The following is a 7594-nucleotide window of genomic DNA, read 5'->3' on the forward strand; positions in this document are numbered from 1 at the left end:
GTTGAATTTCCCTTCTTCGTTAGTTACAAGATGCATTCAAATGGTTAGTGGTCCGTTTTTTTATAGTTTGTATTTGATAAATTATGGTTACAATGTCTAATTCAAGAGATATTTAGAATGATCTTGGCGATAGTGGACCAATTGATATTGGTTGATGCTATGGGTTATAGCAGAATCCGGTAAGCTAGAGAAGACAAAGGTTCAGGGTAACCTCATTGGAGCAAGAAACATGGAGGGTTTAAGTACACTGGGTAAATTAAGCTTGGAGGTTCTTCTACGGTTCATGTATCCCAACTTTATTCTCTAGTGGATTATTGACCACTTGGAGGGTGGGGGAGAGGTTTTACACCGAGGACTTTGGTTTCCTCTTCGAAAACATATCATTGTGTTGTTTTTGTGTTTGCATCTCTCTTCCCTTAATCTTTGCCATTTAATTTCTGCTGTGGTTGTGATTTTATTTGGTTTAGATTTTTTTTTTATCAATTTTGGTTTAGCTTATTTTCATATTCTGCATATACATTGTTTGATAATAAGCTTGAATTGGTAATTTGTAAATTGGAGGTCTAAACGTTCAAGGTGTTTTACACACTATTTGAACATTCAGGTTTCTTTGATTCCATCAAACTAGGGCATTTTTACTTTTTTGTATATAGCAGCAAATAATTGTGAGATCCACTTATTAATATATAAAATACAAATTAATATTATAAAATTACGTACTATTCAAAAAACTTTCCTAGTAATTAATACTTACCATGTGGTTAGTATAACAAAGAGTTGAGTATCTACAAAATTGTGACTAAAATCCTTGTGAACAGGTTAAAGCACCTTATGCCAACACTGGTATCCCCCTCCCAAATAGCATTCATATTTGGAAGACGAGGTACAAATATTGGAGAGATCTTCCCTTCACGGGGCTTGAGGCAAGGAGACCCAATCTCCCCATACATATTTATTCTTTGTATGGAATTTTTAAACACCCTTATTAATTTGAAGTGTGAAGAGGGAAGTTGGAAAAAGGTTAAAGCTTCTCGTAGTGGACCGGGCTTTTGACATACTTTCTTTGCTGATGACCTCTTACTCTTTGCCAGAACTGATGAGAGCAATATTGAGGCTATAGTTGATGTACTAGATGAATTTTGCCAACTTACAGGTCTAAAAATCAGCAAAGCTAAATCAAAAATTCTTTTCTCGCCTAATGTTGCAGCGGAGAAAAGGAGGGAGATAGTGAATCGGATTGGCATTGGTGAAACTCACAACCTTGGGAAATATCTTGGGTTCCCTATCATTCATAAGGGGAGGAGATGAAATGAATTCCACTTTGTTGTGGAGAGAGTTCAAACCAAATTGGCTGGCTGGAAATCGAAGTGCCTTTCACTAGCAGGAAGGTTGGTACTCATTAAGGCAGCTGTATCCTCAATACCTGAATATAATATGCAGTGCTACAAGTTTCCGGCTAAGTTATGTGAGGATGTTAACAAACTGACTAGGGACTTTCTTTGGGGATCTCTGGCGGAAAAGAAAAAGCTTCATCTAGTTGGATGGAACAAGGTTACCAATCCAATTGATATGGGGGGCCTTGGAATTTTTGAAATGAAAGCTAGAAACTCTACCATTTTGGCTAAGCTATGTTGGAGAATTGCCTCTAGCCCGAATATGCCCTAGGCTCAAATGCTCACCAAAAAAATACCTTACTCCAGCACGCCTTAGGGGTGAAACAAGAAATCATACTGCCTCTTGCATTTGGAGGGCATGTAAGGCTAGAGGTATTGTTTTTAACAAGGGTCTGAAATGGTCCATTGCTAATAGGGATAAAGCGTGTCTTTGGAATGACTTTTGGCTCCCATCTAGACCGCTTAGAAATCAAATTGAAGGGCCTTTGGCTGAAGGGGAGAATAGGCTATCAGTCAAGAGTTTTTTAGCTAATATGGACAGTATCTCTTTTAATCTTCCTCACAGGATTGTGCAAGAAATCAGAGGCATACTTGTTGCTGTTGACCTGAACCAAGAGGACATCCTAGTTTGGGCTTACTCTAAGGATGGTTCCTTTTCCCTTAAATCTACCTACCTCATTGCTAAAGGTTTTAACATCTTGAACCTTGAAACCAGCCGTCATCAATGGGCGTGGAGAGCAAGTACTACACCCAGAATAAAGTTTTTTCTTTGGTTATGCACTCATCGCAGTGTTTCTACGAAGGATGTGCTTGGTTCAAGAGGGCTAATTCTTAACCCAACGTGTGAGTTGTGTGGAGAAAGTCCTGAATCCATCCTTCATACTCTTAGAGACTATAAGGTGGCAAAATCTGTGTGGAAAGACTTAGGAATTAAGGAAGGTAACTTGGAGTTCTTTGGGCTGAATCTGGGTGCTTGGCTGAAAACTAACTGTGGGATGACTAGCATGTACCCAAGACCCTGTATGCCTTCGAAAATTATGTTCCCTTAAGTGGTTTGGACGCTTTGGCTACATAGGAACAAGGCTATCTTTCAAACCGGAAAAATTGAGGTGGGCATTAGTGCTTGCTGCGTTAAGAAAGGAGTGGAGTTCTATGCCATTGTCCCTAATGGCTCGAACAAACCAAGGTGAACGCAAATCCAAGTGAGATGGCTTAAACCCCCATCGGGATGGGCAAAGCTCAACACAAATGGGTCCGTGCTCGGTAGCCCGATAAAGGCTGGTAGGGGTGGCATTCTGAGGAGCAGTGATGGTGAATGGTTGGCTGGCTTCATGCATAAACTAGGAAACATGTCCGGCATTGTTGCTGAACTGTGGGCTTTGAAGGATGGACTTAATGTGGCCAAGTAGCTGGGGATTGATAATATTTGCATTGAAATGGACGCAGATTTTATTGTACACCTTGTTTCAAATCCCTCACACGGTAACTCATGTGTTCAGAGAAGCTAATGGTTGTGTTGATTGCCTTGCTCGTTTGGGTGCAGATCTTAACCATGATTTTAATGTTCATCTTTTGTATAACCCACCGAATGTGGTGGTTGATTTACTGGCTAGAGAGAAAGCCGAAACTGCTTATTGTAACAGACTAATTTTTTCTTAATATTAATCCAAGCGTTGTTTACCAAAAAAAAAAAAAAAAGAGTTGAGTAGATCCATAGTGGGCCCAGTCTTTTACATAACAAAGAGTTGACTCTTCCTAAAGAGTGTAGCCTTCTTTGAACAAGTGTAACTCTTGGGAAAGGGATATAACTTGTAAAAGTTGCTAAGTGTTATAATTGATAAAAGGGTTGTGACATTATATGAAGAGGTAAGTTACTTGTCTATAAATAAAACATTTCATATTGTTGTCAAATAATTAATATTAACAGTGGTGTTTGATAGGCCCAATAAATACTATTTTCCAGACGAACCCATTAAGTACCTTTGTCCACCTGGATCCAACATGGACGAAGGAAAAGAAGCCATAAATGAGCATTCAATATGTCGGACAGTTACAAATCAGCCAGAAGATCGTTGGAAGGCCTATCAAAGCCCACATTAATGAGCCCAAAGGTGTTACAGAAGAGGCACTAAAGCCATCATAAATAGGGTACAACAGCTAGAAGAAAAAGGGATATATATATACACCTTTTAGAACTAAACAAGGTACATAGATATACATATCAAAATACTAATACTTACATTATTCATTCTAGCTCTCATAAGCCCTCTCTACCAATTTCATTCACTGACTTTACCATCGGATTCTCCGTGGCTGGCACCTCACTAGTGACCACTCAAGTAGGATTTTGTTCTTAATTTCACAGGTACAAAGATGAAGCCCATGCTGACCTATCTGGATGAACCTAATTGACTGACGATCTTAGCATCATCAGTTTGACGCTGTCTATGGGGACAACAATTTCGTACTTAGATTCGAAAGTGTAGTTTCGTTCAACTCAAAGGTCCAAATGGAGGCCATCTGACCCCAAGATTCGGTAGCACTAGCCCTACAAATCCAAACACTCATAGCTAGCGTAGAGGAACTCACAAGATAGAACTAGGAGATGAGATTGCAACTCCAGCAGGAAGATAATCACTCTGGGACTAACCGGAATGACGAAGAAGATAGCCACAAAAGGAACGACCACAGATGACCAAATACCCCTAAAGGAGTGAACTCAAACCTCTTTAGGGAAATGAGAAGGGAGATGGCCGAGTTGAGAAGTGCAATAAGGGAGAAAACAGATCGAAACTTAGACCGGATGGTTAGGAGGACGAACTCACCTTTTACAACAAAGGTCCTAGAATGCCTAATGCCTTCAAAGTTTCGTCGAGTCATTTGACGATTTGAAAGATCCGCTAGACCACCTCAACACCTTCAAGACAACTCTGGGTCTTTAACAGCCCCCTGATGAGATACTGTGCCGATCCTTCCCCACCACTCTCAAGGGAGAAACACGGAAGTGGTTCAGTAAGTTACCAACATCGTCCATTTATAGCTTTGAGCAATTGGGTAATTCTTTTTTATGCCATTTCGTAGGTGAACAATGCCCAAAATGGTGGGCAGACCATCTGCTCACCATCAAGCAAGGGGAGAAGGAGACCTTGAAGTCATATGTGAAGTGTTTCACCAGAGAAACCTTGGATGTAGATGAAGCAGATGACAAAGTTCAGTTAATGACCTTCAAAGCTGGATTAAATTCCAGAGAGTTCGTGGTCACACTCACGAAAAGCCCTCTTCAGACGATGGCGAAAATGCTATTGAAAACTCAGAAATACATGAACGCCGAAGACGCCCTAGCAATAACAAAGGACGAGGAGAAGCCCAGGGAGAAGGAAGGAAAGGGGAGACAATTAGGGTACCGACGGAAATAAGCGAAGGGACAGTAAAACCCCTTAGACAGTAAAATTTACCCCTTTTATTATGCCTATTAACAAAATTTTGATGCAGATTAAGGACGAACATTACCTTAAGTGCCCAAGGCCGCTACACTCATCCCCTAATATGCGTGACAAGAAGAAATACTCCCGTTTCCATAAGGACCATGGTCATTACGCTGAAGATTGCAGAGACTTGAAGGAGTAGATAGAAGAACTCATTTGGAAGGGGAAGATGTAGAAATTTGTAAAGAAGGGGGAACCCAGCAGATCTAGAAGTGATAATAAGGAGAAGCACGAAGTTGTTCCTAAGGATGAGGACAACGCGTTCAACCGTCCACAAAGCGCAATAAGAGAAATAAAAACGATCACAGGAGGACCGTCCACAAGTGGATCTTTCAAATCCCTCAAGAAGTCACAACAAAGGTAGGTAAACAGTGTCCATAGGATACCACCCCTTAAGCACAGAGAGACGGACAGGGACATCCTATTTTCAGAAGAAGATGCCAAATGTGTAAAGCAGCCGCATAATGACCCCTTGGTTATCATGCTCATGATAGAAGGGTTTAACACCAGTAAAATCCTCATAGACAATGGTAGCTCTGCAAAAATTATCTACCTCTCTGCCTTTCAACAGCTGAAGTTAGATCCTAAAAGGTTACGGCCTTTTGAGTCCCTCCCCCCCCCCCCCCCATCAGTTTTAATGGAGATCGGGTGTATCCCAAAGGTATAGTGACGTTGACGATGACAGTGGGGTCCTTACCTCAATAGTTAACTCATCAGCTTGACTTCCTGGTGGTGGATTGCCCCTCCTCATATAACGTGATAATTGGAAGGCCCACGCTCAACTATTGGAAGGCAACAACGTCCACCTACTACCCGAAGGTAAAATTCCCAACGGAGAATGGCGTGGGCAAAGTAAAAAGAGATCAAGTACTAGCCAAGGAGTGCTACCAAGCAGTGTTAGCTGCAAAGGAGAACCATACATGGATGATCACGGAGAAGGAAGAACAGAAAGTGGAAGCCCTAGAAACTATGGAACTAGTGGAAGGAGAGACAACGAAGACCATAAAGATAGGGATGACTCTAAGCGATCAGATAAAAAGAAAGCTAGTCCAATTCCTTAAAGGCAACTTAGATGTCTATGCATGGAGTCACGAGGATATGCTAGGCATAGCAATTGAGGTCATCCAACACTGCCTGAATGTAGATCCGAAGAAGAAGCCCGTTTAGCAAAGTCGACGAGTCTTTGCCCCTGAACGAAACAAAGCAATCATAGATGAGGTAAAAAAACTGCTGGTAGTAGATTTTATACGTGAGGTCTACTATCCAAATTGACTAGCCAATGTCGTCCTGGTAAGAAAGCAATGGGAAATGGAGGATGTGCATAGACTTCATAGACCTGAATAAGGCCTGCTTGAAAGACAGTTTCCCCTTCCAATAATAGATCAACTCATGGATTCCACGGCATGACAAAAGCTCCTCACATTCATGGACACATTCTCAAGATACAACCAGATCAAAATGTCAGAAGAAGACTGGAAGAAAACTGCCTTCATCACCAACTAGGGGCTATACTACTACAAAGTAATGTCTTTCAAACTGAAAAATGCAAGAGCGACCTACCAGAGGTTAGTCAACAAAATGTTCAGTAAGCAGATCAAAAGAAACATTGAGGTATATGTGGATGACATGCTCGTCAAGAGCAAGGAAGAATCTGCACACTTGGACGACCTCGAGGAGACCTTCACTACCCTCAAACAATATCAGATGAAGCTGAATCCTAACAAGTGCACCTTCAAAGTTGTATCTGGAAAGTTTCTAGGGTTCATGATGTCCCAGAGGGGGATAGAAGCTAACCCAGAAAAGGTGCGAGCCATTTTGGAGATGACGTCGCCAAGGACGGTGAAAGAAGTTCAAAAACTAATAGGGAGGATTGTGATGAGAATGCAAATTGTCATATTTTTCTCCCTTAATGTTTAGTATTTTACATTTATTTGGTGCCTAAATGTACTCATTATTCTCATATTTTGATTTAGGATGCAAATGGAGGCGTTAAGTGCAAAACGTAGCTAATTGGGCGATTCTGGACAGCTTTGACATCACTTCATAATCTGGGAATAACTCTCTCATCCAAGCTCCGATTGAGATGATTCAAGATGCTGTGGAACGCCAAGAAAAAGCTCTACAACTTTCATGTTTTGAGTTTTGAGAGATACGGGATGCATCAAGGTCTAAATCGGGCTTGAAGTTGCTGCACTTGTACTGCTGACGTTCTGGAATGTTCTTTTGCCTACAATTCTAATATGCAGATCTGATGGGGTTTATTTTCAGAAGCTTCCAGATCAGGTGCACGAAATTTCCAGCTGAAAAACACCACTTTCCTAGTTATATTAGGACTTTGTTTTATTTTTAATATTTTTCCTTAATTAGTTAGATTTGGATATTATTATTGAGAATATTTTTAGGAGATTTTGTAGGCTTGGGAAAGGGGAAATTAACATGTAAAAGGGGGAGGAGAAATCAAAATTGGACACACACGCATCTCTCTCCCCTCTTCTCTGATTTTTTCCTTTGAGTTTTCATCATGCCCTACTTGGCTAAACTTTTATACTTGGTTGAAGGAAATTGAAGCCTAGGAATCAATAAAACTGTGAGATCTAATTTGTTTTTATTGTTCAATTTATGCTTTGAATATTAGATGTTCTTTTGTGCCTATTTTCATGATTGCCTCATTTAATTACTAGGAGGCCTACTAGTTTATTGTTCGTTGCAATCTAC

The 7594-nt window shown here is 40.7% G+C and overlaps 1 pseudogene; it reads left to right on the forward strand.

Annotated features, from left to right (window-relative positions):
- Window positions 1-6403: 6403 nt before the first annotated feature.
- Window positions 6404-7594, forward strand: part of LOC126719408 (uncharacterized) — a 5792-nt pseudogene continuing 4601 nt past the window's right edge.

Source organism: Quercus robur, chromosome 3 (genome assembly GCF_932294415.1).
Source record: "Quercus robur chromosome 3, dhQueRobu3.1, whole genome shotgun sequence".
Lineage (NCBI taxonomy): Eukaryota > Viridiplantae > Streptophyta > Magnoliopsida > Fagales > Fagaceae > Quercus > Quercus robur.